Source organism: Agrilus planipennis, unplaced genomic scaffold (assembly GCF_000699045.2).
Source record: "Agrilus planipennis isolate EAB-ADULT unplaced genomic scaffold, Apla_2.0 scaffold19, whole genome shotgun sequence".
In the NCBI taxonomy this organism is placed as follows: Eukaryota; Metazoa; Arthropoda; class Insecta; order Coleoptera; family Buprestidae; genus Agrilus; species Agrilus planipennis.
Window position 1 is genome coordinate 1,563,775 of NW_020438954.1, and position 13,030 is coordinate 1,576,804.

General features: G+C 37.8%; 1 protein-coding gene across 2 annotated transcripts in view; it reads right to left on the minus strand.

Annotated features, from left to right (window-relative positions):
- The window catches only part of LOC108743468, a 182,302-nt gene that overhangs the window by 106,919 nt on the left and 62,353 nt on the right, over window positions 1-13,030 (minus strand). The window lies entirely within an intron of this gene.

Genomic DNA, 13,030 nt, shown 5'->3' on the forward strand with positions numbered 1-13,030 from the left:
CCTTTTAAAAAACGACCTGATTTGCTTATGGTTATTCGAAGCAGATGGATGTGCTTGAGGTACAATTACACACAAATGATTTGTCTCAGCACATTAAGTTTGTATTACAGAGTATTGGGATCCGTCAAATGGGCATACACCATCTGGTGGCAAAATTTATAATTCGAATGAGGGAAAAATTTATATAGGAACTGTGCACGCAAATTGTAAAATTGTTTATTAAAATAATAAAACACGTTAAAAAAGTAAAAATTTTTTTGATGATGGAGTCGACGTTTTCTTTTAAAGTTAAATCAAATAAAAAGTTAATAGGTTCAGTGAAAAGCTGCAATAGCACTTCAGACATAGATCTTCACTCTTCACCTACATTAACTACTTTCCAATAAAAACTAACCGTTTTATATATGTAAAAAATATATTCGGAAAATGAGAGAAAAAAGTAAACTAACAGAAGCTTGGATGAAAGCAGTAGGTATCAAAGAAGCGAATTCCGGAATAAAAATTTTTTCACGTCATTTTAATGCACATGACTATATTTCAGCAAGTATTTACCATGAGCCATAACCTTAATATGGGAACTACGATAAATTTTCCCTAATCGGCGCCATGTTTTTAGGCTCCTCCCATCTGACGGATCCCAATAGTATGAGTCATACAAGCAAGTGCTTGAGATATGAACATATAGGAAAAGGACTGGAAAAGGATGAAACTATTATTGTGTAACGTGGTCTAGAGGTCCAGATATATTAAGATTCGGGAAGTCACAATTTCGACTCCGACTCTGTGAGAGGGCAAGTCGAATAGAAATCGAATTCGCTTCGAGTGAAAACCAATTCTACTCTACCAGCTACATACAGTATAATGTACTCGCTACACTTCTGAAATTAGTAACCCTTCTCTACTAATTACTTACCTAAGTACTCTACCAGTGTAATACGACCTCTACTGTACCTAAACCTGGGAGAGTATATAGTCACTCGGTGATGCCGAATTCCCTCTCGCGGGTAGTTTTGGTTAAAATATAGATAGTCGAATTCCCTCCCGGGTACTAGCAGAGTTCCCTCCCGTTCATATCAGCTCCGATAATTAAGTTAACGACTACTTACCGATTTTATTTATCGCAAATAAATATATATTTATAAGTACACTTCAGTACTTCAGTAAATTAAAGAAAAAAAAAACACATATCAGTAATGAAATGTTTATTTATTTAATTTTAAAATGGTTTCCCACTACCTTAACTAATTCAATGTTTGGAAATTCGTGTGTGACTAGCTTTTTGATGTAATCATCTAGAAAAACTTGATTAGTTTCAGTTTGTCTTGTATTTGACCAATAGAAGGGTAGTCCGATAAAATTATTATTGTTATTGTAGTGTCTATAATATATGAATAATATTAAGATTAATATGTGATATGAGGCTGTATTATTTAAACAACTCCTTATGAGTTTATAGTGGCAATTAGCACTCAAGGTCCGCCGCCGTTGGGAGGCAACTGATGTATAACTGGGAGGGAATTCGACATACCGAAAATTTTAACTCTAATTAAAAACAGGTATATGGGAGGGAACTAGGCATTACCTTGTAAAGCAGCCCTTAGAGAAACATACATCTGACTAATTTTTAACCTTTAATTGCATGCAGGAGAAATCCTCGAAAATTTAAATGTGAAGTAGCATTTATCTACGTTTCAATCGAATTTTTTATGTGTATTGTGGATGTTGTTTAAAATCAAACAATACCAAACAACAACTATTAAGAAATGATAACACTAATTCTCTAAACCACCCAAGTAATAGAATAGGTAGGCAAATACATTAAAATGTAAAGCAAATAAAAATTGAACAATAGCTCGATTCCGCATTGTCATATATTTTACACAATTGATCTCTGCCTTCAACACTGGCCTCCGACCGGATAATTAACATCATTCAGGTAGTTAATTACCTACATACATAATTGATTGCCTCATTGTGTTCCGTAATAATAGTTATGGCGGTTTATGTTACACAGAGAAAACTACTTTATGCTTACATACTCGAACACCACGTTAACTTTGAAAATGCCTCGTCATCCCCACAACTATTGTGTTGTATGTAGGTGACTTAGTACTTACACAAGGTCTGTTCAAAAAAAATTTTAACGTGAAACACCAATATTAAAAATTCGGATTTAATTTAACTTTATATAAAAAAATAATATATATATAATTACGAATTAAAATTGAATATGTAAAGAGAAGTAAAAAAGGATGTGGGATGTACTGGTTTTTCGGGAAATGCGTGAATATGTAAAGAGAAGTAAAAAAGGATGTGGGATGTACTGGTTTTTCGGGAAATGCGTGAATATGTAAAGAGAAGTAAAAAAGGATGTGGGATGTACTGGTTTTTCGGGAAATGCGTGAATATGTAAAGAGAAGTAAAAAAGGATGTGGGATGTACTGGTTTTTCGGGAAATGCGAAGATTAACTCAGGAAAGACCTTAAGAGATGGAGATGAAAGTATTTGGACTGACAACCTAATGACGATAATTATGACGATAATTAATATACATAACATTGGTTAATTTTGAGGTAAGGTTTGAGATAATAGACAAAAATTTTCATATTTAAGTCGGCCAACTCAGAAGATTATCATGTCATCAAAGATGCTTTTTATCTTTGGAGTTTCTGTTGACTCCACAAGAAAAGTATAGATAAAAATTACAAATGACACAAATGCTAGCGAATCGAAATCCTTTCAGATTTTTTGACGTGACAACGTCTTTTAATTCGATGGAGCCGGCTGCACGCACGAAAAAACATGGCTCATGCGGCGTTACCTCGCTCTGAGGCGTTCCATTTAAGGCTTGAAGTGCAAGCGAGAGCGCGGAACGAGCGACAAAGAGGCACAATCGGCCTCCGCGTTCGGCAGCGTTCGACATCTGTCTCTCTCCTATTTGAGTGAGCGATGCGTCCGCGTGGACAGCTGCTATGCTATACAATAATATATCCATACAAAATATCTATCAAACAAATAAAATAAAATTTTCTTTTGAAAAATGAAACCATTCCATCAGTATTTTCTTATGACGTTGTCACGTTCATCTATCGTCAGTAAACCGACTTTACAGACAACCGATTTTTTGAAAAAAAGTCGTCGGACTCATCATCAACCTGGATACGCGAAACGCAATTACGTATAGCCGAAGCATTTAATTTCAAAGAACAAAAACTAAAGAAAGAGAACCATCACAAAAGGACTAAAGAAGTTCGAGACGCGATGCAAGCTAATTGCGAGTTATTTAACTTCCTCAGCGCTAAACATGTCAGACCGGAATACTGCGGACAATAATTGTAATTACTGCAAGTTTTATTGCGTAGGTACTCGCCAAAGGTACAAATTAACGCATTTATCCAGACTACGAAGTAATGCTAATTGTAGAAAAGGACAGTCGGACATACAAATCGAGTAAGATGTTGTTAATACTACAACTGAAATGTTTTGCGACTGAAGCAACTAATATGAGCCACAAGCGGTGTAACCGTAACACTACATCATAAGATAGCGAGTCCTAAGGCTGGTTAGACACGCACCTCCACTATCAATTAGTGTCCGACCGAAACTGGTTTTTACGACCGAAACAGAATTTCGGCAACAGTCTCAGTTTCGGCCGAAACCGAAACAGAAACCGAAACTTCCTTATAAGGATCATGTTTTGAGAGAAAAATAAAGAAAACGTTATTATAATCAATCAGTTTTATTTTTTTATCCTTAACTCACATAGCTCTGCAGTCTTTGACATTTTCACTTATTGATAATCAAATCAAATACTTTAATTGCGCCTTAAAAATACTTAAAATAGGTGAGATGTTTATTTGAGTAAGTATAGTATACTTCGCTTGGATGGAATTTAACGCGCCGAACATGACCGAGCAGAGCGCGAGAACTCCCGAACGCAGTTTCGGTTTCGGTCGTAGTTTCGGCAGGTTTGCCGCCGAAACCGAAACTCGTTTTTTGCCGAAACTCGACCGAAACCGAAACCGAACTTTCGGTCGGACACTACTATCAGCGAAAAGAAATCTAATCTAGGTTTATTTCTACTCTTCTTAACTCTTCTTACTGCCTCTAATATGTCTTTGACCAGGTTTTCATGCCTGAGAAGGTGTCCTACCAACCTATCTCGCCTATTTCTTACTGACTTCCATAGAGTCCTCTGTTCTCCTATTCTTTCTAATTCTTCTTCATTTCTAACCTTCTCTATCCACGGTATCCTCATCACTCGTCTGTAACACTACATTTCGAACGCTTCTAACATTTTCTTTTCCGCCGCACCCACCGTCGATGTTTTGCATCCGTACAACACCGCGCTTCAAACAAACACTTTCAAAAATCTTTTCCGAATTTCTAAATTAACCGTCTGCGATCATAGAAGTGACTAATATTAATTGAAGGCGACTCGACCCTACGCTATTCTCTGCTTTATTGTATTGTATTCCACGCTATACACAATAAAATGTAAAAAATAACAGCAGAAAGATGACCAAAAACTATTTGTTCTCTGAAGCCTTCGTGTCTGATTATGTGGGCTTAGTTTTGACAAGTCCTTAATTAATCCATAATTAGTATCAAATCTCTACAAATGACTGCACTATTTATGGTAATTTATTAAACAAGCACTACACTATTGGGACTTATTGTAGTGAAATGACAATTAAATTTCAATTACAAAACTGAACTCCGACTCTGTAGACCAACAAAAAGAAAAAAATGTCGACAAATATTCCAATTTCAATCCTCGAAACAATAAGAACTGGAGAAAATATGAAAGTACCTTCGACAACCGATCCGCCCTGACCTTGTTTCAATCCACGAGTTAAAAAGAACAAACATGATCTTTCCATGCATTAACGGCGTTGCTTTATTACAGTTGTGGGCGATCGTAAACGAGGTGTTTTCATGTTGTTACCATTGTACGTATCGGTTCGAAGGTAATCGCTGGAGAAAGTGGGATATCGGAACGAACGAAGCGGCATTTTTCTGTCTTTATTAACAAACGTAGACGGTTTAACGTTACCATCAACAACGTGCTAGATTTTAATGAAAATACCGATGATGGCCATATCAAAATGGAAATCTGCCTGCTTTATTTAGATGTTAGGAGAAAGCTGCTAACGGCAATTACTGAAGCAATCTTGTGGGTTACATGTAACAAGGCGACCTTACGTTAGAAAAATTGAATTTGAACACTGAATACACAACGCGACTGTATATCTTAATGTTTTGACAGCAAAGTTCTCTTGTTTTAGATATCCACAAGTGAAGTTAGAGGCGTTTTTCATAAGAATCGTACGAAAGGCAAACTTAACACTTGTATCACCTTAAAAATAAGTGAGAAACTCCATCATTTGCCTTAAAGAGGTTCTGTTAAAAGAACATCAAACACAGGAACTCTTCTTAGTCAAACCTATGACCATCTGCTAGTGTACTGTATATGAAAACTATCAGCTAATGTAATCCAATTGATTCTCCTAAATTTTTTTCAAAACCGGTTGAATCATTTTTCCTCAAGAAGGCCACAAGCAGCGTGATGCGTGAATGAGACAAAGCGTTATATGCCCCTCGTACTCCTTATAGCAGAATAGTCTTATAGGGTTCACAGGAGACAGTGTTACTATCCTCGTGGAAACCCTCGCTGCCAACTTCCCAAAATTCTACTTATGTCTGTACGGTTACGATGAAAAAAGTATTGCAGTAACCAACATCATAATCATCATCATCATAAGGTCGTCAGTCCTAGGACTGGTTGGACACGCACCTCCACTTTTTCCTATCCTATGCTAATCTTCGCATTTCTCTAAAACTAGAACATCCCACATCCTTAACCATTTGTAGTAATCTAGTCTAGGTCTACCACTTCTTAACTTCTGTTCCTGTCTCTAATATGTCTCTGTCCAGCTCTTCATGCCTGAGACGGTGTCCTACCAACCTATCTCGCCTATTTTTTATTGAATTCCATAGAACCTTCTGTTCTCTTATTCTTCATTTCTAACCTTCTCTATCCACGGTATCCTCATCATTCTCCTGTTGTGCATCATGGTGGTTGCATGTCAGTAACTGTGGTGGCGTGGAAAATATGGTGATTAAAAGAAATCGACCTAGGGCACTGTCATATTTGGACGCATGTATTCTAAAAAAAAATGTCCGAAATCCTCTAGAATATTCAACATTTCTCCAGTTTGATGTGTGTATGGGTTTGCGAATCGACCACCAAGATCCAGGGATAGGACCTTTGTCATTGTTAAGTACAATTGGACAACGTTCCTATCTCTGGATCTCCGCTATTTAGTCTAGTTTAATTACTTTTATGATTGTTAAGGTCCATTGAACATCTACCTTGTTGGCTTCGGGTCATGTTCACTGAACCTTAACAACTATCAGTATAAATTAGGATTAGTTCTCATTTAGGTTTAGTTCACTTCAATCCCTGAAGAAGGTAACTTTGTTAACGAAAAGTGCTTCGGACAACTACAGTGTCGTGTTTTGGCGTTGTGGTTTTGACCTATTCTGTTTGTTCTACAACAACCGCCAAAGGTTTTTCCAATCTTCATATTAGATAATCAATAAATATTTTCTTTTGAAGGAGACCGACATAGTCACCATTTTATCAGAAATAAGATTTTTTTTACCTCCAGTGCACAAATGTGACTCGCACATGACTAGTTTTTATTTTGTTTCAGTTTCCATGATTACCGTTCTATTTTTCTTGAAAATCAAAAGAAGAGAACAAAGACAGACCACGTCATTTATCATACAAAGTATGAGCTGATAAAGCGTGCGTGAGAAGTAAATTTCCAGCTGATGTATCCTCGCATCATCGTCTAATTACTTCGCCTTCGCATGACCAAATTTTGTTTATGCTCGCTCGCGTAAACGACCATAATTGCACGGCTTCGTTGTGGTGCCGCAAGGCTATCATTACGAATGTCACGCTTCTTTGTGACCTTGTCAGTAGTTCCCAATGTTCGAAAGTTTAGCATAAAAGCTGCAATTTACCTCAATAATTCATGAACCGACTGTTCTTCGATCTTCGCGGTCGTTAAAACAACAATAATATAAAAAAATCATCTCGCTGTACCTATACGCAGTCGCGTTTATAAATAAACGTTCGAGATGCCATTAAAAAGAAGAAACTAACGTACCCACATGACTTTTTTTCTAAATGTCAGGTTTATTTTTAAAACAATGTAAGTAATTTGAGCTGTTTGTGAAATAAAAGAATGTGACATCTGACAGTAATTACTTATTTACATACAATGGTGAGAAGGTACGTAAAATCGTTCTTACTCAATGCATTTACAAGACTAGAGTTAGTTCAGAATTTCATGAGCTTTCTATTCGTATTATACATTACGGTAACATTAACTCGGCTGTTATTAAAAGTATTTGTCTCGTTATAAAATAAAACTGGGGTTGGAACTACAAATCAACCGTAAATAGTAAGAACAAATAGTTTTTAGAGGTGGAAATGTATAAATATCAACACCGAGCGGCATGGCCTAGAGGTCTAGACCATTGCTTAGCATTCGGGAGGACGCCGGTTCGATTCCGGGTCCGTCTGCCTTGGTCCAAGTTTTTCTGTGGTTTCCTTGGATCACTTAGGCAAATGCTGAGGCAGTAATATTCCACATCTATCATTCTCTTCTATCTTCATTTCGTCCGTCTCATCTTTCTCACCCGAACCACCACCCACCCATTCCCACGATTCCTGAAAGCAGGCTGAAGAGGGCCTTCCGCCCTACCTTCCGGCGTAGTCCGGAGGGACTGCCCGCCCACCAGCATTACTGGCTGGTGGGAATGAAACACCCAAAAGTTTTTTTTTTTAGTTTTTTTCGCAACCTAAGGTCAATGATCATAATATTCCGAACTAGCTCAACTTAATACCAAGACATTCTATCGACAAAAGATATGATCGCCTTCAAAAGACTCGACCAAAATGTGGCGAGCACTTTTCTTAAAAATCAAATTTCTATAAATTTTTTGTTTTAAAGTTTACCTTCCCTAATTACATAAAATCCAACATTAAACCAGTGACCAAAACCGCACCAGACATATGTTTACTAACCTATTTAGTTTAATATTAGTTCATAAGTTGGGGAATAATCAAGGAAAAATTGCAAAAAAAGATCTCATTAAAGCAATTGAAAATCCTCATATTGTAAAAAATTCAAAATGTCCTAATTCGAAAACAATAAATGCATTTTGATCTATAGGTATATTATTGACCTGATAAAATCATCAAAATAATTTTAATCCAGAGAGCTTTTTTGTTAGAAACTGAGTTTTTAATAGTAGGTAGTTAAAGACCGAGTAATGTAAATAGAAAGACCAAGAAGACCAAGACACGACTGTATAAAACCAAGAGAATTCCATTTCAATCGTTTGTTTATCCTAATTATCTTCAACATTCAAACTATATTCCAATTTCTACCTTTCTAACGCGAATAATGTCCAAGCACTGAATCTTCTTCGCTGTTTTCATCTCGTACAAAAGCAGCAGCTTCGTGGTCCTAATTGCCCCGGAAATAATAACAAAATTACGTCGAGAATACAACCACCACGGCCATGAGAACACCCCACGTTGCCTATCGCGCTTACGATTAGCTAGCCCGAGGCATCATTGTTGTTACTGCGCTTGCCGTTGTTGTTATTCCTTGTACGCTAATGAATTAATTTCGTGCCTGAGAGGAATGTCTGGCTGCGTTGCCGTCATTCGAACATAATCTTGTTTCGTAGTGCTTTTAATCCTTCGCGTTGGCGGCTCAGGATCTGATTACTGTCACGATTATTACTACTACTACCTGTCTCCACTTCTTCGTCGTTCCTTTCACGTATTAGCCCATTACAGTCTCTCCAGATGGAATTTTATGCCGGAAATCCTCAAAAATTGCCATTTAGGCACTGGTTTCTGTTTATTTTACAGTACAGGCCTATGTTAACAGAGGAGGAAGAGGCAATAAAGCAATTAATTAATTAATTCTGCCTTATTTCTCCGAAACTAACAACGAGCAAACAAAATGAAAAAGAAATCAGAAACAAGAAAACTGGGTGGATACTAGAAGATGGGCCGAGTAGCCGGTTTGGATCCAGGAATTCTTTGAGGATAATAACGACAGGTGTATTTGTCTCCCATTTTTATTATTAAACAAAATAGTTCATTAATTGTAAACAATATAACCGTCAGTTGATTAATCCTAACTTTGTCAAAATAAACTAACTGGAGAATTGGTAAAATTTTCTGCCGTAATCATTTTATTTCGAATGAGTAGTTTGTGCATCATGATATTATGTGATTTTTGTTATGCACTTTTTGGTGTACACCTTCGTCCTTTGACGTTATAAACATCGCCAACAAGGGGATTCGGGGCTTGACCTTCGGTTAAAGCACCGGAAGAAGGGGAGAAGTAAAATACATAGTGTAAGCGGTGGATTGATGCAGTGGTAGACCCTCTCAAACGAGCCACGTATTCAATAATACCCACAACAAATATAAGCCACTAAATCGGTAACCAATTATATTTATTCCGCTGTAATGATAAAGGAACGAATCTGTATCATAAAAAATGACGTTAACAAAAGTTTGAGAATCCTTATTCCAATTCTAGAACAAGTTTTATTTCCTGATATTTTCAGGTTTTCTACATAAAAATGGTTACCATATAGTGGGTCTTTTTCTTCCAATGCTAACTAGCCAAGCCTCTGAATATTTTTTGTGAGCGCTTCTAATGCAGGCCTAGATCTGATGAACCTTTTTTCTTAGAAACTTTGCTCTCCAAAGGTAGGCAATTCTTTAAATGCAATAAGAGCATCCTTCATGTGCTTTTATTTGGAATATTTAGCAAGTGTAGTTATACAACGTCTTCCTCACAAATCAACACTCAACAAGCGAAAATGCTTCACCTAATTTCAAAATTAGTAGTCATCATCATCCATTAAGTCGTCAGTCTTAAAACTGGCTGGACACGCGCCTCCACTCTTTCCTATCCTCAGCTAATCTTCGCATTTCCTTAAAACTAGAACAATCCACATCCTTAAATATTTGTGGACAGTAATCTGATCTAGGCTTACCTCTACCCCTTCTAACTTCCGTTTTTGTCTTTAATATATCTGTGACTAGACCTTCATGCCTGAAAAGGTGTCCTACCAACCTATCTGGCCTATTTCTTATTGACTTCCATAGAGTCCTCTGTTATCCTATTCTTTCTAATAGCTCTTCATTTCCAACCTTCTCTATCCACGGTATCCTCATAATTCGCCTGTAACACCACATTTCGAACGCTTCTAACCTTTTCTTTTCTGCCGCGCTCACTGTCCATGTTTTGCACTCGTACAGCGCCGCGCGCCAAACATAGAGCTGACTTCCTTTAATTGAAGGCAGGTCGACCCTGTGCTATCCTCTGCTTTATATCTCTACTACGCCTTCCGCCCTGACTTATCTGATATACTAGATACCTAAAATCAGCCACTTCTTCTAATTTTTCGTCTCCCAAACATCAGCGGAATTCATTCTGCTACGGTACACAATTTTATGTCACTTAAGCAAACTCAAGCACTTGCTTAGTTGTTAGATACTATGTGACACTGAAGACGCTCGAAGTACTCGAACTTTGCCCGCCCCGAATGTAATGTTAAGGGTTGAACGATCTATCTTTGATCATAGTCACCATACCGCTTGGTTTGTTTTGTGTGTTGACAACGACCGCTTCGTCCAAATCGGGTAAATACAGACAGCGATCTTCCTCATTCTCTGCAGTCTGTATCTACAAATCGGATCTTGGCCGACGCGAATTAATCGACGACGACGATAGCGTTTCAACCAATTCTCGGTTTCCCTTATTCGTTGCACTTGGTCCGTGAACGACGCGGAACGATTAACGCGAGACATTTTAAGGAAACCGAAGCGAAATAAATTAGATTCCCGAGCGCTAAAATAGACGAGAGAATTTATCGTCTGGTGCTTGGCAATTTTCCTCGCACATATAATGTATATAAAAAACGCTGCTTGCGGAGTTCCGCGGGCCGCTTTAGCAATTCAAACAATGTTATGTTAAGCGTATGTAAATTGAAGCATTAAACCGAAATTGAAGAAACCGGCGCTGACTTATTACCCCGTTAGACTCGGAGCTGTTCTTCCTTGAACGGGCGTTCTTTGTCTCCTCGTGCAGGTATTGCACTCAAGATGCATTTCATTCTGTTCATATAACGCCCAGATAACAAAGGAAAACGGGAATGACATCGGAAACCTATACGTCACATTAATTAGTCATCTAATGAGAGCATAACACGGCATATATATTATAGAAGTATTATTCCAAGATATTGTACAATGTTACCCTGTCCAGAGAATCCACATTTTGAGAACCAAGTACAGTAGAATGACATAGAAGGGAAATGACAAATACGTCATACGAAGCGGGTGTCATACAAAGCATAGTCTTAGAAAATAAACAATTTTCTATTTTGGTTAGTTATTTAGTTTAAGAGAGAAAAACTACAAATTGTATATATTTATTAATAGAAAAAGAAAAATAACGATGAATTGCAATATCAATATATATAAGAAGGGTCAGAAAAAATGAGCGAAAATGTTATTATTAATCATTTGGGTCACTATAGATATGATTTCTTGAGAATCAGTCATAATAAACGATATGTCATTTTAAACAGAGTCATTATATCCAAACTTTCCTATAGAGAATTTAATATGAAAACTAAACTTAACACTGCAATTACTTCATATCAAGCGGCTGGTCAATATAGGCGGAGTCATAATAAACGAATTCCACTGTATTTCCTAAGTACGTCCCTTATAATGTCGACAGAAATTAGTAACACGAAAATAAAAGTGTTTGGAAGTGACCCTCAGTCATTCGTAAAACTGAAACATTGACGACAACAAGTGTCTTCAGTTTCGCCTCTTGTAGCATACGATTATATCCTAGGTAACGGTAATAGAGAGCAGTTGTCATTCGGGTACGTCTGTCGCGTCGCGACGCTTTATGGACAACAACACGGTGCGACGTCGGTTCATGACCTCACATCGGTCGGTGCATGATCGTCGGTCGCCGAGCAACCGAAACGTCTGTCTTTCTGTTGCTGCTACGTAGCAGCGGATCCGATACTAAATCGTTGGTATGCAGCCGGCGAGCGAATTGGACGCTTTTCTTTTTCCGCAGCAGAAATCAAGCAGGCGAGCAAGCTGGCGAACGAACGAGCGGCCGCCGCCGTCGCGGCGCTGCTTGCTTGTGCCGCGTAGTCTATTAATTTGTCCCTGTCACGTCCCCATAATGGAGAAGTAAAGTGCCAATGCAAGAAGGGTTATCGGTCGATCGTGAGCGAGCGCGCCAACCAACTTCGTTTACTCGACTGACAATAACGATCTGGGAGAGAGAAAATTTCCGACCAGTCATTCTATTCGAAAACCTTTTGAAAATAAAAGGACGCAACAGGAGAGCGACAATTCCTTTCCTCATCAATATTGACTTTTAAATAACATTGCAATATCTGTCTGTTATTTTATTTATCTACCGGCTCGTGATGGTTCGAATAAGCTATCCATGATATAACAGTTCTTTTATAAATCCAACTGGAGGGCGTTTCTTGCAATATTTTCATCATACATTAATTGCAAGAACATATTGTCCACTAATTTCATTTTACTATGGTATACAAATTGTCGCTATGCCGCTAGAGATTGTGAGCAAATTGAAGCACCTGCTCAGTAGTTAGGTATCATGTAGCATTAAAGATGCTCACAATAGCGCCGTCCCCACGTCCAATATAATGTTAAGGGCCGAACGGAGCAACGATCAGTCTTTGCTCATACCGGTTGCGTTCACCGGCAAGTATGCATTGACAAGCTGGACCGTCTACAAGCCATAAGTACGTAATTCAAGGTGGCGCAGTTGCCAGCCTGTTCTCATTGGGGAATCGCTACTGTGTACAAATTGTATAAATAAACACTGTGGCCAAAAATTTTAAGAAAATAAAT